The sequence below is a fragment of the Anguilla anguilla genome, chromosome 9, assembly GCF_013347855.1.
Source record: "Anguilla anguilla isolate fAngAng1 chromosome 9, fAngAng1.pri, whole genome shotgun sequence".
Taxonomy (NCBI): domain Eukaryota; kingdom Metazoa; phylum Chordata; class Actinopteri; order Anguilliformes; family Anguillidae; genus Anguilla; species Anguilla anguilla.
Genome location: NC_049209.1, coordinates 53,364,132 through 53,391,014, shown reverse-complemented (window position 1 = coordinate 53,391,014; position 26,883 = coordinate 53,364,132). Strand labels below are relative to the sequence as shown.

Here is a 26,883-nt window from a genome sequence, read left to right as displayed (position 1 = left end):
GCAGTTCTTGTGTAATAGTAATATTAAATAAATATATGAAGTAAAGTAATATGCTTGATTGACATTTTATAGTTATAACGTCTTTAATTTAGATCCAAAATGTCTCCGTCTACTTTACCAACATGATTGAAGTAGCGATCCACCAATAGGCGCTCACTCCTTCCCTAGAGACAGTGATGGCTTAATTTAAAACGGCTTGTTTGCAGCGGAAGCGACTAGCTGAAGTTGTTTACTAAAACTGGCGAAGTGTTCTCTGAAACCTCGAAAACATACCGAGATACGTGGTAACACTGATGGAAATGAAAAAAGAAGAAGAAATATCAGAGAGGACATTCGTTTCGAAATGGCCTGAAGAATTTCCGCGGGCTCGGTGTCTGAGGGGAATCATGTCCGTTTTGTAAATTACTGCTGGGACAGCCTGCTGTGGAAGACCTGGCACCCTGCTCTTACCTCAGGTTTACGTTACAAATATTTTCATTGCGTTACAATTTAATTAGCTGGTTACTCTCGCAACTTTTATGTTGTAAAAAAAAAACCTTAGGTTTTTTGTTCAGTGGTTCAGCGTTATAACTTCCCAAGACTTATTCCAGTAGGCGCGGTAGGCTAGCTTCTTAGTAGGCTAAGTGAAGCCGTAGGAGAAATGAAAGCCAGGAACAAACTGTAAGTTGATAGAATATCATTTTGGGCACGTCATTACATTTAATGGGTTGTATAGTCTTATTAATCCTGTGAAAGTGAAATAATAATTTGGACTAAAGCAAAATGCCTGATCACTCACCCAAAGGGCAAGTATTTGAGCTTAATGTCCAGGCCTGGACCTGTATTTTACTTAAGTTGTACGGATCAGACTCGTACTATATATAATTTCTTGCTGGATCACAATAATTGCATTTAAAAATGTGATCATACCTGTGCTTATTTTGGTTTTAAAATACATGGACATTGTCGTTCTGAGCTTGGCCTACAATGACCTTATAGATGTGATTTTTCTGAGACAGATTTTAGCAATGTTCAGGGTGACCACTAGATGGCGGAAATATACTATTTGTTTGGAAACTCATGTCGCTTGAGTTACAGTTTCGTCCGCCGAACACACCAGGGCTAGAGGTCATATAAACTGATTCGTGCAATTTGGTAATGTGTTGGAATCTCATTTAGATGAGACCACCTTTTTGATGATAGAAAAGTAAAATCACCATCAGCTGTCATTGGTAGTCCTAAAAGGAAACCGTAAACATAGTTTGAGAAGCAAATAAGATAAGTTTTATTCCTACATGTTGGCAGTATAAACAGTTTCCCTTTTTGTTTATATGCATTTTGTGTTTAATCAATTGAGCTTATAAGGGTTGAGTCACGTAATGTAAATTTCAATAATGTATTTAAAACATTTAATGGTAGTCAGTTACAATGTTCAGTCAGTGTTTTTGACAGGTAGGTACTGTCTTCGATTATGTCATGTTATCAGCAGTGACAGAAGTCAGACATACCTTCCATATACACGGTAAGTACACAAGACCTTACTGTTTACTCTGAACTAACACTGCTGTGACCCTTTGTTATTGTATTTGAGTTGCGATTTGCATCACAAACTTAAAGGGCATGTCATGTCATTTTCTGTTACCGTGAAACAGACTCGAGAGATTCGATTATAGAACTTTTTGGCATTTAGAAGGCAGTCTTAATCAGAGCTCATACAGCATATGTTTTTAACATTCTGTCCACTCACGCACTTATCCAGCCGTATAACTACAGCCGTTCAGGTCTGCTCCTCCTGTGTATCTGAGGTACCAACTTGAAGTTGGTGGCTCGGTTTCCTAACTGCCCAGCTGCTGTGGTGTCTTGTATGGAATGAATGTGGACATCTTATATGTGCAATAACAGCTGTTAATCTACAATCCACTGTACAAAAGTGCAGAGAGGCCGTGTCATGCCCCCCAGGAGCTGGATTCAAACTCGGCATGCTAAGTTACATATCGTTGTGTCATATTTTCCTTGTTGTTATTTTAAGGGTACGGGAGGGATGGGGGGGGGCAGCGTAACGTTTTTGGTTTTTCTGTGTCTTTTGTAGACCACTCTGCCTTTTATGGTCACTGACTGGGGAATTAAAGAATAGTTGTGATAATAATAAAACGCGAGGCCCGGTGGAGTCCCAGGCATTTTGGCGGCTGTAGTTCTTGGCACGCGGGCCGATCTCCCCCCACCCGCCTGCCCCTGGGGGCCTCAGTCACGGACTTGGCTCCACATTCTGCACCCCTCTGGCGGGCTGGCGTGCCTAAAACATGCAGACCCCCCCCCCCCCCCCGCAGAACACGCGACTGCCCTCCCAGACCGCTGCGCCCACTAGTGACTCATCTTAATAATGTGCCATAAATAACCTGTATTCTCCCTGATAACATTCGGTTGTATGAATAACACAGATTTTCAGGCTTGCAGCTATCAGTAAACCTGTCAGGATAGATGTGCACAATTTGTCAAATAGCGTTTTTTTTGTTTAATGCATAGTAAGAACAACTGCCCTCATGGAGTTTACCATGATCTTTTGTCTTCTATTTCTTTCAGTCATCTGATGTGGTGGTGAACAGCCTAATTTCAGAATAATAGCGCTGCGAGCAGGGTTCGAACCTGCGCGGGGAGACCCCATTGGATTTCAAGTCCAACGCCTTAACCACTCGGCCATCACAGCTCTTTTGTGGTTTTTCAGCAATGTGTCAAAGTTTTGTAAAATATTCAAGATTTAATATTGCGGGTAAAAATGGCCCATTGTCAAGACGATGTCAATGTTATTGTTTTGAAGTAGTGCTACAATATGATGCTTGACCTTTTTGGTCTGTGCATGGTTCCATAGTGTAGTGGTTATCACCTCTGCTTTACACGCAGAAGGTCCTGGGTTTGAGCCCCAGTGGAATCATGACTTTCTTATGAAGTCAATCAAGGCCTACCCTTGTCTGATGCTCTTTGAAACATAGCGTCACATTGGTAGCAACTTGCTACTTTCCGCAAGTGACTCATAAGTCTGAGAGACATGTGGGGGCTCCACAAGAAAGTGTTTCCCACGGAAAAGGGTGATCGATCTGGCACTGTGCACCTCCCTCCTGGCTGAACTAGCCGATATGTTCACGTCAACGTCAATGCAGAGATTGTCTGCATTTGATCTACCCCACAGGTCTCAAACTCCAGTCCAGTGTCTGCTGGTTTTCAAGGTGTTTTTGGCAGCAGTGATTAATTTAAGTCATTGACTGGCTAAGAAATGGACACACCTTGTTCTCAAAGCCTGAATTGGCAGCTGATTGAAAGGAAACTACAAAAACCAGCTGACACTTCAGTCTGACACCTGACCCTTGTAGTTCTGCTTGTTCCTACTAATTATCAAGAAACGTAGCACTGTGAGCAGGGTTTGAACCTGCGCAGAGAAACCCCATTGTATTTCGACTCCAACACCTTAACCGCTCGGCCATCACAGCTCAACAGCATGCCCTGATTTGGGGTTTTTTAAATTTTATTTAAAGTTTCGCTATAACAGATTAAGCAGGAAGAAATACGGATGTGTCTGTCAAGCATTCAGACATTGATGCCTCAACCAGAGCCTGCTGTTCAAGGTAAATACAGCCTAATCATCACATTAACCAGTGACTCATCATCCTGGTCCTGGAGAGCCAGTGACCTCTGAAACTTGACCCTTGTAGTTCTTCTCGTTCCTATTAATTTCCAAGAAAACCAACGCTGCGAGCAGGGTTCGAACCTGCGCGGGGAAACCCCATTGGATTTCAAGTCCAACGCCTTAACCACTCGGCCATCACAGCACACCTGCATGCTGTTGCACTATACTAACAAAGAACAAAAGACAAATACAAAATACATATTGACTTTTGTCAAGATTAAATGAATTTATATTGCTGGTAGAAATGTCAACAAAAAACGTTTGAAGATGATTCAAACTACGACTACATTGTGGCACCATGACTAGGCTTTCCACTGTGATTCCATAGTGTATTGGTTACATGCAGAAGGTCTTGGGTTCAACCCCCAGTGGAATCATCTCATTGACATAAAGCTTTGAAACAAACCCTGTCATCATGCCAATTCCTGTGCATTTCAGAAAACCTTTAAAGACAAGCCCAAAGAAGAGAAACCTATGACCATCAAAATACCTCCCGAAAGCCATAACCTGAATCGGGTAAAAAGTTTGGCATGTTAGGGGGTACTGATGGGAGGGAACTCAAAAGCAGTCTGAACAGGTGGGTTGGATGGTCTGCAAGGTCAGCTGAGGAGGCGTTGCCATGGGGATAGTGGGTGGGTCCTGCAGCTCAGGATAAGGACAAAAAACGCTATCTCCTGTATGCTAGCTGGACTCCTTTATCCCTGCCGGGCTCCATCTGCATAATGGGCTCTCCACATAGTGGAAGTAACTATTAGCCAGGAAAACTTTCTATTTTCCATGTTTTATGTATCTATATTGTTTTGTGTTGTCTGTCGGAGATGTATTTCCTCACTGTGTACTGTATGCTAATGTTGTTGCTGTTGTTGTTGTTGTTTTTTAATTAATTATGGATTGCATATTGGAGCCTAATGAAATTTCCCACTGTGAGATAAAAGACTTGACTTGACTTGACATGATGACCAACTGGTAAAAAACGTGAACTCCTGTAGGGGTTCCCTGTGCTGGTTTCAACCCTGCTCACAGGGTCAGTGTGTTAGAGGTTTGATTCTACAGTCACAAGTCTGTTTTCACTGTAGTTTGTTTTCATGGTTGCCGTGTGGTCCAAGGCCCAAAGGCTTTGTGTAATTGTACAGACTCAAATAATTTTCATGCTTTTAAATGCATGAACGTTTCTTTAGATGAATGTTTACATTTTTTATTTTTTTTTACAATTCAACCGGGCAATGAAATTGGTGGCTCAATGATATCCGCCAAAGTTTGACCCTTACTCACAACACAGCAATGGTTCAGTCATTAAATCTTTTACACTTCAGCCAAAAGACCGCACACTTTGGTCATTTTCATTTTTTTAAAATGTAATTTCAACCAGGCTCAGAAATCTCAGATTATGGTGACTGTTGCTCTGCAAAATCCGCAGAATTTTCCCTGTGCAGGACTGAGCTCTGTTCTCAGTGTAATCCTTTGCTTTCCTGAAAAGGTTTTATGCTCCTGCCTGAAGTGACCAAGACTATAGTCTCTCACATGAGATGTTTTAGGACCAGAGGAGGTTTAAGACTGGTAACAGTGCTCAATTTGTTAATTTTGTGAGGGCCTTTGGGAATTCACTGGCATGCACTGTATTTTGAAGAGCATAAGACAAGGCCAGGCTTTGACTGATTTTAAGACAAAGGGATGATTCCACTGGGGTTTGAACCCAGGACCTTCTGCGTGTAAAGCAGACATGATAACCACTACACTATGGAATCGACCATGCAGTCTAGCTCACATACCAGCAATGTATATCAGCAATATAAATATAAAAATATACTTTTCAACGGTTGGTGAAACATAAGTCAGGGCAAACAACAGGGTTGTAATCCATAGCTTTCCTGAAAGGTTTTATGCTCCTGCCAGAGGAGACCAAGACCAGCATCTCTCACGTGAGATGTTTTAGGACACGAGGAGATATAACGCTGCTTACAGTGCTCAACCAGTTAATTTTGTAATGGCCTTTGGAAATTAACAGAAAAAATGAAAGAACCAGCTAATCAAAGGACTAGGCCTAATCCATGGTCTCATAGAAGTGGGCAGGGTTTTGGCAGTAACCCGGATAATCTTGCTCAGAAAGCAGCGGTGCATGCTGGGTAAGATTCAACCCTGAGCCTTGCCACCTGCTCCTGGCCTGGCCCTCGTTTCTGGAGTTTAAATTAAGGGGGACAGGCAGCGCGCTGTGAGGGACAGGAGCGGTGCGATAGGGCCACAGGAATGCGTTCAAACGCAGATTAGGGTCCGTTAAAAGGTGGGGACTGGAAGCTATTAGGAAGGCCTCTTGATTTACTCATGCTGAACGTCGACGGACTCAGGTCTGAGGCCGGCGGCCCCTGCAAACCCCGGGCCTGCCCCCCCCCCCCCCCCCCCCCCGTGTTATTAATGGCTTGATTAATTTGTCGGGGGTGATGTCTGAGGTGAGACGGCCCACTTTGCCTCTCTCCACATCTGGCCGAGCCCCCCCTGGGAGCCGAGCTCCGTCAGACCGCCTTCCTCCGACATGAGGTATGGGAATTCCAGGAGTCTGGCTGTGCTGGGCCATCTATAGCCCCTGGGCCTTCCTCATGCCAGGAGACCTTTCTGCTAAAAAAAACCCCTCCAGTTATGTATTCTTTTCTTTTAATCGCTCATAATTTCTTTTTTTCTCTCTCTCTCTCGCTCTCTGTCTGTCCGCTCACTGCCTTTTTTGTGTTTTTGGCTGAGATGCGCACGGATGCAGACGTGCCTACCTCCCCCAACACAAGGGAGAGCGTGTGGCCATTTATGGGAAATAATTTCCCTCCGAGTTGCAGTAAGGGAGCTGGGGCGTGGGGGGGTGGGGGGTTAGGTAGTGCCATGGATGTGCAGGAGGCACACACCTCCCACACCCACCCCTACCCTATTGACACCGGGAGTGGAGCCAGAGGCTTCTCTTTCCCATAATTCATTGCTCTCTGCTGAAGGCGCACCTGTTTCTGGAGTTGGCTCTAGGTCTAGGCCTGGGCCCAGATTTGCCTTGTCTAACACAGGGGTTTGAGATCCTGAACCTGGAGAGCCCTGGGGTGAGATAACAGTGTAAGCAGCTGCTTTATTTAATGTGATCGTTCGTTTTTATAAATTTGACACCCAATATGGGGCTGAGCATCTCCAGTCTTTTACGAATTTGGAATGGCCGATCGTCTGCAACTGCAGACGCGTTCATGCTGAGAACCCCACTGCCATTTTGGGAGAGTGTAAACCCCACGATTCTCCTCCGAAACACATGGTGTCGCCAGCTGCTTCTTTTCACACCGCTGACTCCAGGTAAGCTCGCACAGAGTGGAGTCAGAGGAAGACCTTTCAAGTGTGGCTTTCCCAGGCAGGCACCCGATTGCCCAGTGGGGGTCGCTAGATGGTGATGAGCACGCATCCTTAACTAACTGAACCCACTCATACCCTGGGTGACGCAATCGGCCCTTGCACATTGCCCTGTGGAGCTCCCAGGCGCAGTCAGCGCTTAATCAGCTGCTGTAACTGCTTGATTAAGAGCAGAGAAACAACACAAATCCAGCCGACCCTGCAGCTTCCCAGGGACCAGAGCGACAGACCCCTGTAATAACAGAACCGCTGCAAGCTAAAACAAACTGTTTTTTCTTCAGCCATTTCTGGAAAGTGTCCATAGTAAAGCAATGCTTGACAACCTGTAGGCAAGCATGCTGTATGACAGGATAGGTGATATACAATTATGTAAATGTGTATATTATGTATATGGTATATGGTGTATGGGGTGTGATACTGTATGTGATATAAGGATATGTGGCATATAATTTGTAGTACGTGGTATGGCTAATGGCCATGAGATCTGCTTGTGCATAAGTTGTTTTCTGTGCGTCTCTACTTTTGAGGGTTTGTCTGTTAAGGGAGAGCCAGAGTATGGAGTCTTAGCATTGCAGGGGGGGTGGAAAATTCCATTCCAATTCCATAGAATCATATATTGTTTTGTTTTTCTTTTCCTTGCAGAATTGAGTAAATCAAATCAAATGAAATCAGATTTATTTGTCCGGTGCATTTTGCAAGCATTTGTCGCAATACGCCTTGCAATGGACCTTGGCCTATACCTCCACAAGAGAAAGCCTAGGGCACTGGTGGCAAGGAAAAACTTGGCTGGGACAGACAGCAGGAAACCATGGGAGGAAGCAGACTCAAGGGGGGAGGCCCATACTCCTCTGGCCAGCTCAAGGTTTGGATTTTAATGACCAACGTGGTCAATCAGTCGATGTTCACGTTAATGAATCAGCGGCAGCTAGGGGGCAGTCACGAGATGGTGGTCGAGTTGGTGGGTGAGGCCGGGCGGCGCTGGTAGGGAGGGGTAGGCAACGATGGTGAGCGGGGTGGGCAGGCGGGGGAGTCCGGATGACGGCACTTGGGATTTGGAGCAACTGCCTCAGTGGCGGTATGGGGGGTACAATGTTCATGCAGTTAGAGAAGTGCCGCAGATTCCAATCAGGGACACCAATCAGAGACGCTTACACAAGCACCCCCGCCAGGAGCAACCTATAGCTGCACAGGTACTAGGACAGAGACAGAAAATCCACGCAGTCACGAGACTCTGCGGAGCAAGAGCCAGCCCAGGAAAAGTGGGATCACACCTGTTGACAGGCGACACCCCAAAATACTCAACGGCTATCGACTTCTCCTGCCCCGTCCACAGACTATAAGCATTTTTAAACCTGGCCATAAAGGTGCATGTTTAACGAACACTTCTGTATTGAGACTGCCTGTCTCCCTTATGGAGTTTAGAAGGGTGTTCCCCGGTAGTGGGGTTCTGTAGAGGAACACTCTTCCACCCGTTGAGTTTTTAGGTATTCTTGGGGCTGCTGAGAAGCCTGCATTTTGAGAAGGAAGCGAGTAAGGAAGAGGCAGCTTGTGGGGCGCGGCTCACTGGCAGGATGTATATATGGGTCCAGGGCTGCAGAAATACATTAAGGGCGAAACGTCCTGAGTCCCACCATGGTGACGTATTTTATTCTGGCTGTGCAATGAAGGGTAATGAACTCCACCCCCGCCACCCCCTGGATGGCTTGTCCCTGCCGTTCAGCCCACGTGCGTATAGAGATCCCGACTGTTCCCATGACATCACTTCTGCGGATGAGTTGGTTTAACCTGGTTGTTGGAGCTCGGCGTTGCTGGGCAGGGGAGATTAGCTGCACTTTCAGACCGAATTTCCTTCTCCGCTCCTAATTTCATGGGCGAGGTCGCGTGCATTAGGATACCGCTGAGCTGTTAGACGTAGTGATTCTAGTTTTTTCAGAGCGAAAGTCGGCGCACTTCACTTTTCCAGGTACCGTGCGTACTGGACTGGGCACATTGCGTGTTGACTGTTTATTTTTTTAAGGAAAAAATATTTTCTATTCCATTTTTCAGTGAATGTTGGGCTTTAATTATGGGGTGTGTCATAAATACATTATTTACTCATTAAGTGAGTCAGTCAGTTTGTTCATTACATTTATTCAGCAGATTTGTTCAGTCAGCCCTGTAAATTTCTCAGCGAGGAGACATACTTTTAAACAAATAAATAAATAATGGGGTGGGGTGCATCCTGTTTAAACAGTTTTCCAAAACAACATCTAGGTTAAAAAAAATAAAAAAAGTTACCCTAATAAATATGCCAGATTGCAGTCCTGGTTTGAGGAACACTTGATTTGCCGTTGCAGGAGGTTGCAGAAAGATGCGCCGCAAATCAGAAAACAAGCTATTAGCATGGTCTGCAGTTGTTTAAAATGCTTCGAGTTCTGACCTCAGGAGGCATAAATGCAGTACACATTTTTCTGATTTCTGTCTTGTGTGTGTTTGTATTTGTATCTGGGTGTGCGTGTGTATTTTTGTATGAATGTGTGTGTTTGTGCATGTGTGTGTATTTTTATATGAATGTGTGTGTGAGTGTGTACTTGTGTGTGAGAGTATGCGTGTATATGTATGCGTGTGTGTGTGTATGAGTGTGTGTGTGTGCGTGTGTGTGTGTATGAGTGTGTGTGTGTGTGTGTGTATATGTATGCGTGTGTGTGTGTGTGTGTGTGTGTGTGTATGAGTGTGTGTGTGTGTGTGTGTATGACAGAGTAACACACAGAGCTAAAACATGCTCCTCTGGCAGCTCACAATATCCCCCACCTTGATTTTGCATAAAGGCCCTTTTACTAAATTTTCCATTTTTGTCCGATGTGTAAGTGAACTGGCCCCAATTACATGACAATGATGTCAGCATCTCCAACAAACACTGTGATATCATCTCGGAAATCCATTCATAAGCGTGGACACGAACAACATATTGATGTTATTTAGTTTTAATACTTTCCCCTTTTCTTTTGCTTAGAGTGTGGCCAGGGCCTCGAACCCTGCTCTGCACTGTAAGTCTTCATCGGTGGGGTGGACAGTGTGCATGAGCAACGCTGTAAACACACGTAGATTGACCCTTTGAGTGGAACCGCCAATACTGTGGAGATCGTACAGCTGGGATTATGTCGTTTGCATCCATGGCTACCGGTAAACCAACCACATCGTGTGTTAAATGGACTTCATGTGTTTTTCCCCCCCCCCCCCCCACCCCAAAAGAAAGGAAAACAGGCCAGCCGTTAGGCCATGAGACCCCAGCAGCATTGGCACACCAGAGGGACGGCTGCCCCCCACTCCCAAATTTCCGCATTTTCGCGCGCGTGCCGGTCTGAAATATCACTTCTGGGCCCGTGTTCACTGGTGGATTCCTGCAGGTACGGCGATACGTTCTGTGAAAAGCACTGCCTTGCCATGCGTAATGTCTCCTAAAACAGACTGGAGCACAGCTGGGAGGACGGCTTTCAACAAGTGCTGGAGGTATTTAATGAGCAGCCTGTGTTCCTTTCTGCTTTAATTAATCTGAGTTGGCCGGTGTTTCTGGACTCTGGTGTTATGACTATGGTGCAAAGTATGTCCAATTACGTGTGCAGCTAGATTAGTACTGGTGCATTAATACAGTGTGATGCAGACTGGTAAATCCAAGTGCTTCATTTTGAGTTATGTAATGTTATAAGAAAAGGCAGCGGGCTGTGTATGTTTGGGGGAACCTGCACATTTGGGGGATACCCGTATGTTTGGGAGAACCCGTAGGTTTGGGAGAACCTGTGTGTTTCTGAATGGGCAGAGGTGGTTAAGTAAACGTCCATTTTGGTCGCATAAATATAACGCACAGCTTCGCTGACGTTTTCCATGGTCGCACAACCGCGAAACGTCTTACGACTCTTCCACAGTACCTTTGGAAAATAGTATGGTTGCCCATCGTGTCTTAAACAGTACGCAGTGTGCTTTATAGACAGTACATAATTTGAGGGCACAGTAGTTGGGGGGGGGGGCATTCGACCATAGCGAAGATCTTTAACCAAGTATTGATCCTCAAACTGTTTTTCATTATTTTTAACACCTTTTCTGCATGAACCACTTGAGTGAGAACACCCCACAGGTTGCAAATCTATTTATTTTGTGTTCAGTTTTCTGTCATTACACTGGCATGCTTCGTCTGACATCATTTTAAATATGATTAGCAGATTGGGTTACAGTTAATAATGAAGATAAAAATTAAGTGGCTGGAATTCAGGTGGGAATTTCACATCAGTAGAATCTTTTAAGGTCAAATCTCGACCAAAGTTCAATTAACAGCTCTATCAAAACACCATACACTGTGGGTTCCCAGAAAGAAAAAAAAAATTAGAACGACCACCTCACAACAAAGTTAGAATAATATGTATTTTTAGCCTGCTTTGTCTGTTTTCTCCTATGGACTGTTTTCTAATGGGAGGGGTGATATGTTGGCTAAATATGAGGCAATCTGTCCAGTTTGTGCGTGCCAGCCTGGAATATTTAAGGCAGTACATCATGGTGATTGATTTATGGAGCGCATTCTTTAAAACACACGTAATACTATAGTCATCTGCCTTCAGGAAGAGGGACTGCAGAACAGTGCAGGAGTCTGACCGGTCCCCACAAATACACATTTACACACACGCACTCCCACACACATACACACATAGACACACACACTTACATACGCACAAACACAGGCACACATGCACACGCAGACACGGGCACACATATACACTCACGCTTACAGACACACAGGCACACATGCACAAACACACACACTCATGCACCACACGTGCCTACACACATACACACACACACAAAGACACACATTTCTAAGACGTGAATATATATAAATATATATACGTATATATATATATACACACACACGCACACCCAGACACATGCACACGTGCATGTTTCCACTGATGTGCATTAACAGTTTATAAAAATCTGCGCAAAAGAAATTAAACAACACATTCTGTAGCGAGCAGCTGCACCTAAGACACTCCTGATAGGTGAGTGTCGAGAGACAGGAAGTGATGTAAGATGAGGGGCTGAGATTTGGTTATCCGCTGGGCGCCATTTGAGAACCAAGCCTGAGGTCGGCTTAAAAATCTGCATCCTATTAGGAGATAAAGACATTTCTGAATGCCCCCCCCCCCCCCCCCCCCCCCCCGTCAGATTAGCCTGGGAAGCCAATGTATGTGCTGGACTGAATTACCGTAGTGGGGTGAAATGCAATGGTGCCACACACAATGTGAGGCAGAGGCCATTTTGACTTAAAAAGGTAATGTATTACACGCGGGGGGCAGGCAGCTGGGACGTTTCAGCTAAACCGAGCGCTGGTCTGTCGCGTAATTAGCGTTGATTTGATAAGGCTTTTTCACAGCCAGCATGTCGATACACACCAGCCCCCACCGGGGGTGACACGGGCCCCCCTCAGAAGAATTATGGGATGGCTGACACAGGCTGATACCTCTGAGGTTGCCATGGAGATTAGTGATTGAGTCCACGTATTCCCGCTTACACGGGAAAAGACTGACTCTTTGTTTGTGGAATCAACAACAATGAAGGCGTTCATAACTGGAAGAAATGACTCAAAAACTGTTGAATCCAAATTTATATTTCGGGATTTTAGTAAATTATTTCATTAAAAGTGCGCATGAGATAATGTTCTTATGTTCAGCTTCCAAGAAGCTTATTATTATTATTTTTTAAGTTTCTTATTTTCAACTTTATTCAGAGCGTGAACCCCTGTACACACTAGGGAGGGATCCACACAATACCGAGGGCCAGCTGTCCCATGGACCATGGCACGCGCCACACACCCCACACACCACATGCCACACGCCCCACACGCCCCACGTGCCACACACCTGAAACCACTTCTTTCTCACTCTACAGTCCAACAGCAGAACTGCGCAGTTACTGCGTGATTAGGACAGGAGCTCCAGCGGCTTGCGCAGACGCTGCTGCTCTCTTCTGTATCCAGGGCAACCCGGCCGACGCAACACCCTCCTGCCCTGAGCGACACTGTGGCCTACTTCACTTCCCTCGGGAATCAGAGGTACAGTCTGGACTGTGGGGCAAAGACGTCCTCCTGTCTCGATTCTGGAGCGCACAGATGATCACACGCTCTCCTCTGAAGCAAGCATGACCTGTAAGGGCTTGTGGATGCCGGCCAACCAGCAGGGGGCGCTTGAGAAGGATTTGGGTCCCTGCCAATGAACCGTCCCTCATCTTGAATGATACTGCCTCCACTTATCTGTTGCCCTGCAGAGGCCACTGGCCACAGCTGGCACTGGCTCAGGCAGGATTCAATACCTGACTGTGGGGCACAATCATGCTCTAGAACTCTGGCTTAACTGGAAGAGCCACCCGGAAGTTCCATTCTGTTCAGTACAGGATGTGTTTGCAAACGGGATTCAGTGCTGTTTTCCATGTCTGGCAGAGGTGGGCCTTGAAGATCTGCCTTATTCTGCCCAGTGAGAGAACAGCTGAGTTTGATGCTCAAGACTGTCATCAAACCACTGTTAAAAAAAATAAATAAATAACCACAATGGGGAAGAGTACAAGGAAACTTGGCAAAGAGCACAAGAGAAGCAGAGGCTTTCATAGACTTTAAGACAAAAGAATGATTCCACTGGGGCTTGAACCCAGGACCTTCTGCGTGTAAAGCAGACGTGATAACCGCTACACTATGGAATCATGTGGTGTAGCATCCTTATGTACCAAAGTATAGCTTGTAGTTCAAATGATCATGAAAAGAAGGTCACATTGCTGACAGTGGGGCTATTGCTCTTTGAAACATACCACCTGTCATCGTGCCAGTTCCTGTTCATTTCCAAAAACCTTTAAAGGACCATCCAGATCTGCACCGTAAGCCGGGTTTGTATTCAATTCCAACGCCTGAACCTCTCAGTCATCACATGCTTAATCAGGAAGGGTTAAACAGGAAGTGAGGATGCCACACCTCTGTACTCATGCCCAATCAGGTAGGTATATGGCCAATCAGAAAGGGCACTGGGTTGTGTGTACATGCCCTGTCAGAAAGAGGTTAACAGGAAGTGAGATCATTCAACACTGCACACCATGGACTAAGAAAGGGGAGTTGGGGTTGGATTGCCTGTCCGACAAGCTTAGTGTGAAACCCAATCAATGCTTTCCCACTTTTCTCCCATTTGGAAAGATTGATGTCATCATTAGCAGAGTCTAATATGTGGTGTGTCACCGTTGGTAAACCCTGCAGGAGCAGCTTGATGCTCTTCTTCCTCTCTTTGCAGCTTGATGCTCCTCTTCCTCTCCTCGCAGCTTGATGCTCCTCTTCCTCTCTTTGCAGCTTGATGCTCCTCTTCCTCCCTTCGCAGCTTGATGCTCCTCTTCCTCTCTTCGGTCACGGGGGGCTTTGGGATCCAACGTCGGGCTTTGATGTGCATGAGGTCAGCTCAGCTCGCTGAGGTCTGACATCATCACCGTCACACCCTGTGGCACGGCGACCCTCGCATGACTCATGCACTTATGTTTATTAAATTATGCTATCCGGCTGGAAATCATTTTCTCCTTCACAATGACATCGTCTTTGGGACTTTTTTTACTCAGAAAAAGTTTGCGTTTCATAGTACATAACATTTTTTTTTTTTGTCAGTTTCGTTCAAGGAAATTTTTACTCGCTTCTTTACCTCGATGGGAAAATTTTCAGCATGAACTGAAATTTTTTACCCGGAAGCTCAGATTATCGCCCTTTAATTTCGGGATATGAAGGCTGCCATTCATTTGGTAATACTGGAACGTCACCTGTGTAAAATTTTATTGTGGGTCGCGATACGATATTAATTTCCGCACATTTTATTCCACTTGCCACTCAGCATGGACATGACCACGTTCTGATTCGCTGTCTCCTTATTAATATTCATAAGGGGGTGTGGTCAAACGGATTTGGCGTGGGTGAGACTGGCAGTGTTAAGGTGCTGCCAGCAGTACAGGATTGAAGGGAGAGCCAGCGGTTTCCCCTGTACTGGCCAGAGGGTCGGTATCTGAAGCAGTGCAGGGCTTGGGCCTGCTTTGAAAAAGCCTGCCTCCTGTTTTTCTGTTCCTCAGAAGAGATGGTATCGCTGGAGCGTCTTTGAGACCACTTTGATATTCATATCGCGGTAATTAATTGCTCTGCGTTTCGTCTGTTGGCACTACACTGTGTGGGAACGTGGGAAGTTTATACCGCCTTTTACGGTTTTAAACAGTGATTTTTGGAGAAAGGTTTCTGAGCACCCACTTGCTCATTTGCCTCTCTGCAGGTTTAATAATTGTTGTGAATAATTGCTTTACTGTTTTATGTCCACTTTTAATGATCCCTAGCTCCACCTTGTGCTCGTATTTTTTCTCTCAAAACAATGAGGAAAACTAAATTGGGGTGTCAACAAATTCCTTCTTATAGCCAAGGATAACGCTGAACCCAACTCTGGACTTCCAAGGTTAAATATATCAATTGCACAATATTTGTCAAGCCATTCCTGCAGGGCTGGTGTGTTTTTTTGTCATAGTTTTGTTAGCCTTGCTTTCTCCTATGTTGACCACAAAGGTTTTTTAACAGTAAATACAACCCTACTTCGATTAATCTTGAAGACCTGACTAGCTGCAAGCTGTGTGAGAAGATGCCAGGAGATTGCATATTCACCACTTGACCATGCAGGTTTGCTACCAATGTGCCAACATATTGGTGCTGAAACCCAATGGGGGTTGTCCCACACGGGTTTAAGCAATACTCATGGGTCATGACCTCCCCATCGCAGGTGCTGTGATGGCCGAGAGGTTAAGGCGTTGGACTCGAAATCCAATGGGGTTTCCCCGCGCAGGTTCGAACCCTGCTCGCAGCGAATGAGGTTCTTATTTAAATACTGACAAACTGTGTGCAGGGCTCAAGGCTGAAGCCCAACGGCACTTTCTTTGCTGTTTCATTTTTAAGATTCAAAGATAAATTTGTGTTTCCCTTGGACAGCTACGACGAGCTCCACTTTCCCCTTCCCTCCTTGATGCTCATCTGACTAACTTCCCAGGATGCCATGGTACACGGGAACTCTCAACCGTGGTTCCATAGTGTAGCGGTTATCACGTCTGCTTTACACGCAGAAGGTCCTGGGTTCGAGCCCCAGTGGAATCATGTCTTTCTTGTCAAGTCGATCAAGGCCTACCCTTGTCTGATGCTCTTTGAAACATAGCACCTCGTCACATTGGCAGCAACTTGCTACCTTCCGCAAGTGACTCTTTAGTCTGAGAGTCATGTGGGGGCTCCATAAGAAAGTGTTTCCCATGGAAAAGGGTGATTGGTCTGGTTTTGAGCGCTTGGGGTCGTGCAGAAAAGCAGGCCTGTCCCCTTTTACATCCAGCGCCATTCGTTAAACCCCCTCACACACAGCTATCCCCCGCGAAAACACACTTTCCCACAGTGCTCGGCGTCTGCGCAGTTACCCACAATCCTCCATCCTCCGCTGGGCACCGAGCTCTAGTTATTGCCCCCGGCCTGTGAAACCCTGCGAGAACACGCCAATGCCACACCTCTTTCATTGACAGACCTTTGCATTTCCTGTCTGTGTGCGAGCAGACACATCCGGAGAAGGTAAGTGTGCCGGGGTCCCGCCGGTTAGCCTGGCTCAGTCTGGCGATTAGCTGCCCTGCGGAGGTGCTGGCTGCGGTCAGTACCGGCGCGGTCAGGATTTAAATCTGGACCTTGAGGCTTACCGTGATCTCCCAGTAGAGCCGTTTCCACCCCCCAAGATGACTAACTGTAAATTTATCAGTGCTGTCAACTACGTCAACCAACAGACCCAGGAGTGGTTTATTTTGGCCAAGAGCTGGATTTGAGTAAAAGTTTTAGTCATTGTTTTAAAAAGTAGGCGTCAGAAAACAAGCATTTGGGTAATGATCGCTTCGCACACGGGATCGACAGTTGCACTGCAGCAAAGACAGCGAGCTCACCGTCTTTATGGTGTTTCAAACATTTTGTCAGCACTGAACACACATCGCCTTTAGTTTTGTTTTTTTACACATTTTTTATTACGTTTTTATTTATTCACATCTTGCTCATTGCCAGAAGGACTTGGGCTTCTATTTCAAATTTACATTAATGACAGCCGATACACAGTAAAATGTTAAGTGTTAAATCAGCTCTTAGAGAGTACCCTATTGGACTCATATGTGATTTGTTATTGTTGAATTAACACTACATTTTACTGTGCACAAATTAAATGTCTTTCATAGAACTGACCGTATGGGATTGGTTATATTTTGTTCGTAGTAGTGTACTCTGCTTGTGATCAGACATTTTAAAAAAAGAAAAAACCACAAACAGCTATGAAAATTCTCATTTTTATTTTAGGGAGATACATGACCCGTTGTCATGTTTTGGGTGTTCCCGTTTCACAGTCCCCCTGGGCTTGTACGGCTGACGGCACGCTCCCACAATAACCCTGCTGCTTGTTTTAGGAGTTTGAATGTGCAGAAAGGGAAACCCTTCTTTTCCCAGAGTTTTACCGGTAAAACAGCGCTAATGATATGAAACGCGTCGCAGCGCGCTGCATACATATGACCCGAGGCTTTCAATTTGGAAAGAAAAGTGATTTTGAACCACAGCCCACCTGAAAGCAATTGGAAATATTGTATTATTTGAAGTTTTTTTTTAATTGGTTTTTAATGATCTGTTTATGTTTTCCCTCCCCCGATATAATATAAACCAAAATTTCTAAATAAACAATGTGAATGTTGATTAATGTATCGCGCGGTTATGATATGTGTATAAAAATGGGATTGAACAACAAGACGTGAGAAAACCCAATGATTTACTTCCCAAGTAGAGTCCCAAGTCAGTTGCTTCTTCTGATGAATCATGCTCTCCTGAAGGTCCGGCTCCAGTTGGAGGAAATTCAAGCCATTGACCTATGACACAACAGCTTGCTAAGACTGGCTAGCTCGAGCCAATCAGATTGCAGGAAGCCAAGCTGTAACTTTGCTTTCCAGACTTGTTGGAGAGGATGTATTTTGCTGAGTCTAACGCTGCATTATTTCATCCCACCGACACACACGGTGTCCACAGGTGACCAGCTGTTGTCAGGTAGATTAACGCCACTCCAGCAGTAAGTGCTAGGTCTCAGCTGTAGGACTGTGTGTAGTCTGCTGGGTGTGTCTTAGTCACTTAGTCACTTAGTCACTGTACATAGTGACATGGTCAGTGGAGGAGCACACCTGCCATCTTCTGACTGCTCAATCATAACTAAAACAGGTGAGTTCAAAAATGGTGAAAAATAAATAATGATGAGTATAACTGGAGGAAAAAATGAAAGAAACATACGAAATTGACAGTAATACAAATATGGACCGCTTTTTGATTGTGTGGGTGTCTGAGTTCTCATTCCTGAATTCAGAAAGATAAAACACAGAGCTGCGTTTAATCAGTAAATTAGAGTGTAATATCTGCATTTCATGTCTGTTATCAGATGATTTGGCTGTCTGCTTATTTAGTCTTCATCGCTGTGCCAAGCCCGGCTGTTGTAGCAGCGTTGAGCTTCGTCAGGTCTGTAGCCAAAGATCAGTTCATTTTCACACGTATCTCAGTATTTCTTTTAGCGCATTTTTGGTCGCAGCTTCCAAGCGTCTGTTTCTCAGCAACGACTTGACATGAAAAATGACGTGAATAAAGTTTTTTTTTTTCTTCTCTCTCTTTTTCTTGTGTCTGCCCTTTTCCTGAAAAGCCGGCCCTGGCTGCACCCCGTGGCCTCCCATTAAGGGAGCGTGTTAAAATTTGCGAGCCGCTGGCGTGAAACTCCTGCTCTTATCTGACCCCCATTCCAGAGGGTACCACCGCATTGTTGACCCGTTTCGCCTTATCTTAATGTCCCTCTAATCTGATTTTTCTTTTTTTTTGTGGTATGCCAGGACGTTGGACAGACCCTCGATAGGGGCCGTCCAAAAAAACGAGGACCGCCTGCATCGCCTCGTCCGCCCGCCCGCCCGCCCCCCCCGCCCCCCCCCGCCCCCCCCGCCCCCCTGCCCGCTCCCACAGCCAGGCGGCGGGAGAAGAACGACCGCCTCGAGGCCGCGGTACCGCGAAAACCGCCGCGATAAAAAAAACACAGACGCCCCTCAGGCACCGCCGGGGAATTCCTCCGGTTTTCATACGCGGCGCAGTGCTGTGGAACAGATGTGCGGGAACAGCCCGACGTTTGCCAAAACTCTCAGCCCGCAGCCCACTGAAATAATGACTCAAAGGAGTTTCTCTGACCCGGTCGTTTTCTATGACTACTTATAAAAAGTTTGCTTGATATATGCCTTAAATAGGTGATTAAATATATATGTTTTTAAAAATGGTGAGTGTACACTGTGACTTCATGGCAGACAGATGTTTTTTGGGGTACCCCAGTGTGAATGTGAAGGGGCCCCCTGGGCTTTAGGGAGTTTCTGTCCCTGAGCTAGCCAGAGCCCCATATGTATGAAGCAGACCCCCCCATATGGCCCCCCCCAGGACGTAGGGAGGTTGTCGGGGAGATTAGGCCGGGCGGTGAGCCAGCCGCCTCTCGGGGGATGGCGGGTCAGGCTGGGAGGAGGCGTAGGAGTTCGACCGTCGAGACGACGTGGGGGCTGGTCTGAGAAAGAGAACCCCCCCACACACACACATCCCGTGGGGGATTGGGGTGCCACTGGCCCTGGAATGGGCTCTCCCGCTAACACAGCTCATAGGTCCCTCCCACCGCAAGCGTCAGCCAATCACGGTTCCCCATTTGAAAAATTAACTGCCGGAGCCGCCATGTTCCAACAAGCCGACGCAGAGAAGATTGACTCAGACAGGCCCAGTTCCCAACCTGGAGCTCAATCACATTGCAGACTGGCTTTTACCTCCAGACTGCGTGTAACTCATGGTCTTCAAAACTGCAATAAAAAAAGCAACATGACTAGTTTTAAAGGATAAAATGTACTGCCTCCCTGGGTTTTTGGACAGTTTCCACCTCAGGGTATGGTATTTTAATGGTTTGAGGCCTTAGGTATCTCTTACTTGGGCTTGTTCTGCAGGTAGTTTGTTTGAATTTGGGAGTTTGTATTTCAGCTCCTTGTTTGCATAGTTAAATTGAACTAGTGTACGTGCATTCAACGGGAGCTGCGATGGCCGAGTGGTTAAGGCGTTGGACTTGAAATCCAATGGGGATTCCCCGCGCAGGTTCGAACCCTGCTCGCAGCGATATAGTTAATTCTTTAAATCGGCCAGCAAACTTTGGCCACTTGGTTCTTTGGTCTAACATGGGCTGCTGATCTTAAGGCAAAAACAAAAACCAGCTCCAGGTTAGTGTGAAGTATTAGGCTGTATTTACCTTGAACAGCAGGCGCTGGTTAAGTTGAGGCATCCATGTTTGAATGCTTTTCAGACACTTCTGTATTTTGGCTGCTTAGTTTGATATATCAAAACTTTTTTTTTTACAAATACCAACTAAAAAAACCATTATTCAGCTGCGATGGCCGAGTGGTTAAGGCGTTGGACTTGAAATCCAATGGGGATTCCCCGCGCAGGTTCGAACCCTGCTTGCAGCGATCGGGTTACTTCTTTAAATCAGCCACCAAAGCACCCTCACATATCCCAGTGTAGTTTATAGCTTGAATCATCTTCAAAGCAAGCTTTTGGTTGACCGTGGGGCCAGTGTTTCCTTGTTCACTAAAAATGAGAAACTAGTCTTTCCAAAAACACTATCTTTGTATGAGATTTTTAAAGTTTAGTGCAGTGCTCCTCCTTTTGTTCTTACTCAGCACTTGAGTTGAACAGCAATTGATTGGTTAATACACCTGATTACACAGCTAACTCGAGTCACCTGGTTCTTGGGTGGTCTGACATGGCCTGCTGAGGCAAAAACTAAAACCTGCAACATCTTCGGCTCTCCAGGATTAGAATGGTGAGTCACTGGTACGTGTGAGGATTAAGATGTATTTACCAGCAGATTCTGGTTAAGGCATCCATATTTGTATGCTTGTCATGTATGCATAGATCTGGGGTGTCAGAACGAACCTCATGCAGCCACAGTGTTTGTGGGCTTTTGTGGTTTCCTTCCTATCAGCTGCCAATTAACGACTTGAGAGCAAGGTGTGTGATTCCTGTGACTTAAATGAATCACTGGCGCCAAAAACACCTTGAAAACCAGCAGACACTGGACTGGAGTTTGAGACCTGTGGGGTAGATCAAGTGTAGACAATCACCGCATTGACGTTGATGTGAACATCTCGCCTAGATCAGCCAGGAGGGATGAGCACATTGCAGCAGCCAAAGTCAACGCGTTCCATGACTTAAAGAGCAACAAATGATTCCACTGGGGCTCGAACCCATGACCTTCTGCGTGTAAAGCAGACGTGATAACCACTACACTATGGAACCGTGTGCAGGATAGAAGCTCATGTATCAAAGTGTAGCACTACTTCAAAACAATAACATTCTTCTTGGCAATGGGCCATTTTTATCAGCAATGTAAATTTCCTTTTCTAAGTTTGACAAGACTTTGACATGTTGCTCAAATTCCACAAAAGTGCTGTGATGGCCCAGAGGTTAAGTCGTTGGGTTCAAAGTCCAATGGGGTTTCCCCACGCAGGTTCGAGGTCAGCCTGAAGAGCAGTATAACTGTAGGCCTGAAGAGCAATATAACTGTAGGCCTGAAGAGCAGTATAACTGTAGGCCTGAAGAGCAGTATTACTGTAGGCCTGAAGAGCAGTATAACTGTAGGCCTGAAGAGCAATATAACTGTAGGCCTGAAGAGCAGTATTACTGTAGGCCTGAAGAGCAGTATAACTGTAGGCCTGAAGAGCAATATAACTGCAGGCCTGAAGAGCAGTATTACTGTAGGCCTGAAGAGCAATATAACTGCAGGCCTGAAGAGCAGTATTACTGTAGGCCTGAAGAGCAGTATTACTGTAGACCACTCACATGTGGCTTTGAATCCAATTGCAGTTCCTTAACTACTGCATAAATTGAAAAGTGAGTGTTGTTTTTTACTTCACAAATCACTTGATTGGCAAAGCATGTGCACGTGTTCAGGGCAGGTTAGCAGTCTTGAACACTGGAAGACCATAACGTCCACAGCCCTGACAAACCGTACTTGCTTTCGATAAACCTCACAGATTATGTTGCAATTTTTCCAAAAGTGTGGAAAAAACTTTCTAGCAATTGAGTCCCTGCAGATCTTTGAGCTCCATCTACTCTTAACCAATAAAAAAGGGGATAGGTGATGTAATTGATTCCTTTCTGTTGGCTGTGCCACATAGAAATCAATAGTCAAGTGTACAATGAAATTGTGGGATGAAATTACGTTTGCATGTATTGCATCAGGCAAAACATTTGAGTAGATGGCTCAGCATTAGTTAATTGTTCTGGATCGCGAACAAGTAAGAAGGCCAAGCTCTCTTCTGGTTGGTCGACAGTGAGGTCAGCAGGAAGAGACAGGGGCAAACTTCCATCTGATTGGTCGGTGATGATGTCAGCAGGAAAAAAGGGGAGGGACACTCCGGTGCTGAAGGGTTGTCGGTGAATTGTGTCCAGCTGGAAGATGCTGTGGAATCTGAGTGATGACAGGACTGATCCCACCTTCACTGCCAGCGGTTAGGGGTGTGCATTTGTGGAACGACATTCAGCTGTGATTTAAGATTGCGTGATGGGAGAGGGGGGCGGTTGTCTAAATTTATATATGAAAGTAAACCCATCCGTTCTTCACATCCGTTTTGGAAAGGGGTTGGCCTCTTTATGTTTGGGGATGTACTTCCTGTTCCACACATTCTCCATTTCTCTGAAATATTTCACTCCCCAGTCACATTTTACATTTAATTGTTTCCGTCACAACTCAGTCCTCCTGGGAGCCATCCGTGTGAGATCACAAATAACTGAACATTCCAATGCTGATGTCACAATCACTACTGGTAACTGAGAGCAATGCAGCTGTAGAACACTGGCTTAGAATTTTGAAAAAAAACATTCCAAAAAACCTAATCTTGAAATTGCTGATTTGTTTGCCGCAATTATTAATTGCCTTCTCAGCAGTGCCTCATTCTGGAATCAATCCTGCAACCTCTGCTAATAAAGCCCAACCCACTGCCCACTACAGCACACCTGAGCGGCATTTCCTGGTTTTCCAATCAAGGGCACCCAATCTTGACTGCAATGGATATGTGAGGAAGTGGGCTTCCTTCCTTACCCAGCCCTCAGCTGATTAATTCAATTAAGTGTTTCGGTGCTGGGCTGGAACAAAGCCCTGCACACACAGGACCTTCTTCATAGAGACTCAGACCCATGGCTTAAACCAGCGTTTTCCCGTAAGAGGCGATTCAGGTGAGTCCAGGTCCAGACCCTCCTGCAATACACACCAGAACAACCGGGCACACCCACCAAATGGAAACAAAGCCTCAGAGAGTGTTGAAGAAACTGTTTAGTGTTTGCCAGAAGTGTATCATAATGGTTGGGGAACTGGGCTTGTAGGTTCTTGGTTTGGGCCCAAGGTGGGGTCCTACCACTGTGCCTGTTACTTCTCCTGCATTGTCTCAGGTAGTATCGAAACACATGTGTGGTAAGAATGAGAATGTGAGTTGCTCTGTGGCGTGCGGTTATAGTAGCGTGTGGGTCAATCCAGGCCCGAGCCAGTCACCATGGAGATTCATTAGTGCTTAATTAACAGTGATGGTAAGGTTCACTGCAGGAGCTAATGAATCTGCTGTTCTTCAGGAGCAATCGCATGCACAGGGTATGTCCCAGCTACAGCAGCCTCCACTGACGCCAAGAACCCCGGCCAGCAGTTAGCAGCACCCTCAGATCCTGGATAAGGTGCGTGCGTGCGTGCGTGCGTGCGTGCGTGCGTGCGTGCGTGCGTGCGTGCGTGCGTGCGTGCGTGTGCGTGTGCGTGTGCGTGTGCGTGCGTGCGCGTGCGTGTAGTGGCCCCTGTACCGACGAGATCGGAGCTGGCGAGGGACCACACGCTTGGCGCACCGTGGCACAGCTGAACCAGGGAGGCGCTCAGACTGATTAACCGACGCGAGCTCTGGGGCTGTGTCATCGGGAGCCGGTAAACGGTGTGGCAAATAAAAGCCGTGCTCCTGCCGCGACTCCCCGGCTCTCTCCGTTTCTATGAGCAACGGTGACCCAACCTTCTCCGCAGCTTCCAGATGATGATAAGATAATCACGGCTGCTCTGCTTGGCTCGTTTCGGGGTCGATATTGCCGGGCCTGTGTCCAGGTCTGTCTGCTGTGGCAGGACGCTGCAGTAAGCAGCCCATTCTTTTCTGTGCGAAGCTCAGCAGGATTCTTCTGTAGCAAAGATCACGTTTTTCACACGCAGCTCTTCTTCATCCTTAATCTCTTTTTATCAGTGTTCTAGCAGTGCCACAGCTTGATTGTCAGATTAGTTTTTATTTAAACCATGTGTGGGGAAACTAAAGTGCTGAGCTGTGATGGCATTGGACTTGAGATCCATTCGAGTTTCCCTGTGTAGGTTTAAATCCTCCTTTTTGAAATAGACCAAAGGACAAGGTCACTTCTCAAAGAGGCTTTCTTTGACTTTAAGATAAAGGAATGGTTCCACTGGGGCTCGAACCCAGGACCTTCTGCGTGTAAAGCAGACGTGATAACCACTACACTATGGAACCGTGTTGTGCAACTGCCTCACATACCATGGTGTAGTGTGTACACATTAACTCAAAGCATTGCAACATTTTCTCTCTGCTGAAAGAGCTGGGTTTCCCTGTGGCTAATAGTTGTCATTCAGACAGGCGATTGGTTCACAGTGAAATAGTTGTCCCACCACCGTTCCAAACATCAACTTTAAGTGGATCTACTTTTCTAGTCTTTTCATATATAATTAAAACTCTTATTTATCTCGCTTTGTTTTATATTAGCTGACACATTATTCTAGCTATTGTTATTTTCAGCACTTAAATTCAGCAGTTAATGTCAAATCTATTTGGTGACTTAAATATGATATTTTGGTATTTATTTCAAAGTTTATTGTAATTTAATTTCACAGGTTTTTATAAGGGGGTCTTGTCCAATGAGCCTCCAAACTCACTAACAGCTGTCTCAGGCGTTACTGGCCCCTGCAAATGCAATAAAACAGGTCTATTTCAAATTATGCATACTTTACCATGTATGGAGACGGTGTGGTGTGCTGTAGTTCTGTCTCTAAGGCATCGCCGTGCCGACCTGCAGCAGCTCTGCTGGGCTACATGTCTAGGAAGGGCTGCAGGACTGTATGGTGTCCAGCTCTCCGTAAATGCTGACTCTCATTACAGTGGAGGGAGGCTGATCCAGCTAATTTAAGAAAAGTATTTGGCTCAGTTATTCGTTGGATAAGGTTTGGGGTTGGAAGGTGGGGATCTAAAAACCAGGGATTGCCCCCCCGGTCCTGGAGGGAATGCTAGGTTTTTTTCTGAAGGTATTTGTGGTTTTCTGTCGATCAGAGGCTGATTTGGGCCTAGGAAACATGGTGTGAAAATTCTTTAGCCCTTCCGTACCTGTGAGGTATAGCTATGTAAAGACAGGTTAGCTGTGTCATGGTACTTAGTTATGTTTATGATACTAATTGTTGGTTTGTACATTACACACATTGCAATGTAATTCAGTCTTTCACAGTGTTAATCCTCTGGGACCTGGCAGGTGCAGTGGAATGAGTTTTGTAACAGCTACACACAGCAGGCACCAAGTCCCGAGGCTCATGGGTTTGGCCAGATTGCGAAAAAAACACACGTATGTCAGTAACACTGACAGTTCTATTAAAAACAACACAGCTGACAGTTGTGAGTTGTAAAATTGGCCATTTTTCGTGTTGTCGTAATTAAATAACACATCTCTGGTGAATTAATTATGTTGTCTTATGTGGGAACGTTATCCTTCAATCCACGTTCTCCCCGCTAACGTACAACTGCAGCGTTGCTGGTAGCCTCCTTTATGAATCTTGAAACAATATTCTGCTGATAAGTCGCTAAAATAAACTATGCTAATGGCCCCAAGTGTGTTTCCTTTGTGTATCTATTCTTTTCTGGCAAGCCTGCATAGAATCGGGTTGAGGTCCACTACGTCAATGTATATATCTAACACATTTTTGGCACTGGAGTACATAGTTGACTAAGGGCTCTTATTTTGATGAATATCTTTTGTTGCAGCTGTAGGGAAGAGAAGGAATATAGACCTTGCCTCACAAGAACCACAATGCTTGTCTTTTTCCACTGTCATGATCGGTCAATTAAAGACCCACCCACTGCGTTTTCTCCCGCAACATCGAAGGCGCCCTTGGAGTCATTAAGTGGAGGATTGTGGCAAGCGAGCAAACCAACATGTAAATGTTCATATCCCATTAGCAAGGTTTGGCGAACCCCTCGAAAAAAGTTTTAGTTTTTTTTTTTTTTTTTTTTTACAGTTTTTGAAACTATGATTCAGTTTTAATCGGGAAGTCTCCAACAAGGCTTACATCAGGCATGTTTCGAGCTCTAGTGGATACTACAAAGCCTTTTTTGTTACGTCTTAAATAAGGGATAAACATTTTGATTTCCATTTTGATTTTGGAGGCCAACAAAAACTTAGATGGATGAAGCGGGTTTGTTTGGCCTACACGGCCCGTTGGCGTTCCAGCTTGCTGGAGGTGGAGAACAATGGGAGGCCGTGTGCGAACACGGGACGCAGGGCAAGGGGCCTGATTTTTTTTTTAGGATGATTGATTTAGCCGTTAATTGGTTCTCAAGATCGCCAGGACCGGGTCTGCCCTGTTCAATTGTTCCTTTTTTGGCAGGGTCTGTTGCAGGAGATGGGCTGCCCTGCCTTGTCCCACCATCCTACATGGTGTGAGAGTGTGGCGGTTCAT

General features: G+C 45.7%; 12 non-coding genes across 12 annotated transcripts; 5 read left to right on the top strand and 7 right to left on the bottom strand.

Moving 5' to 3' along the window:
• Positions 1–2,601: 2,601 nt before the first annotated feature.
• trnas-uga lies at positions 2,602–2,683 on the bottom strand. The gene has a single exon. It is a non-coding gene; the product is annotated as a tRNA-Ser (tRNA).
• A 152-nt stretch (positions 2,684–2,835) lies between these two features.
• Positions 2,836–2,908, top strand: trnav-uac. Its single transcript has one exon. It is a non-coding gene; the product is annotated as a tRNA-Val (tRNA).
• A 471-nt stretch (positions 2,909–3,379) lies between these two features.
• On the bottom strand, positions 3,380–3,461 carry trnas-cga. The gene has a single exon. It is a non-coding gene; the product is annotated as a tRNA-Ser (tRNA).
• Positions 3,462–3,718: 257 nt separating this feature from the next.
• trnas-uga lies at positions 3,719–3,800 on the bottom strand. The gene has a single exon. It is a non-coding gene; the product is annotated as a tRNA-Ser (tRNA).
• A 1,530-nt stretch (positions 3,801–5,330) lies between these two features.
• Positions 5,331–5,403, bottom strand: trnav-uac. The gene has a single exon. It is a non-coding gene; the product is annotated as a tRNA-Val (tRNA).
• An 8,265-nt stretch (positions 5,404–13,668) lies between these two features.
• Positions 13,669–13,741, bottom strand: trnav-uac. Its single transcript has one exon. It is a non-coding gene; the product is annotated as a tRNA-Val (tRNA).
• Positions 13,742–15,821: 2,080 nt separating this feature from the next.
• Positions 15,822–15,903, top strand: trnas-cga. Its single transcript has one exon. It is a non-coding gene; the product is annotated as a tRNA-Ser (tRNA).
• Positions 15,904–16,114: 211 nt separating this feature from the next.
• trnav-uac lies at positions 16,115–16,187 on the top strand. Its single transcript has one exon. It is a non-coding gene; the product is annotated as a tRNA-Val (tRNA).
• A 3,983-nt stretch (positions 16,188–20,170) lies between these two features.
• trnas-uga lies at positions 20,171–20,252 on the top strand. Its single transcript has one exon. It is a non-coding gene; the product is annotated as a tRNA-Ser (tRNA).
• Positions 20,253–20,517: 265 nt separating this feature from the next.
• On the top strand, positions 20,518–20,599 carry trnas-uga. Its single transcript has one exon. It is a non-coding gene; the product is annotated as a tRNA-Ser (tRNA).
• Positions 20,600–21,358: 759 nt separating this feature from the next.
• On the bottom strand, positions 21,359–21,431 carry trnav-uac. The gene has a single exon. It is a non-coding gene; the product is annotated as a tRNA-Val (tRNA).
• A 3,172-nt stretch (positions 21,432–24,603) lies between these two features.
• Positions 24,604–24,676, bottom strand: trnav-uac. The gene has a single exon. It is a non-coding gene; the product is annotated as a tRNA-Val (tRNA).
• Between the last annotated feature and the right edge of the window lie 2,207 nt (positions 24,677–26,883).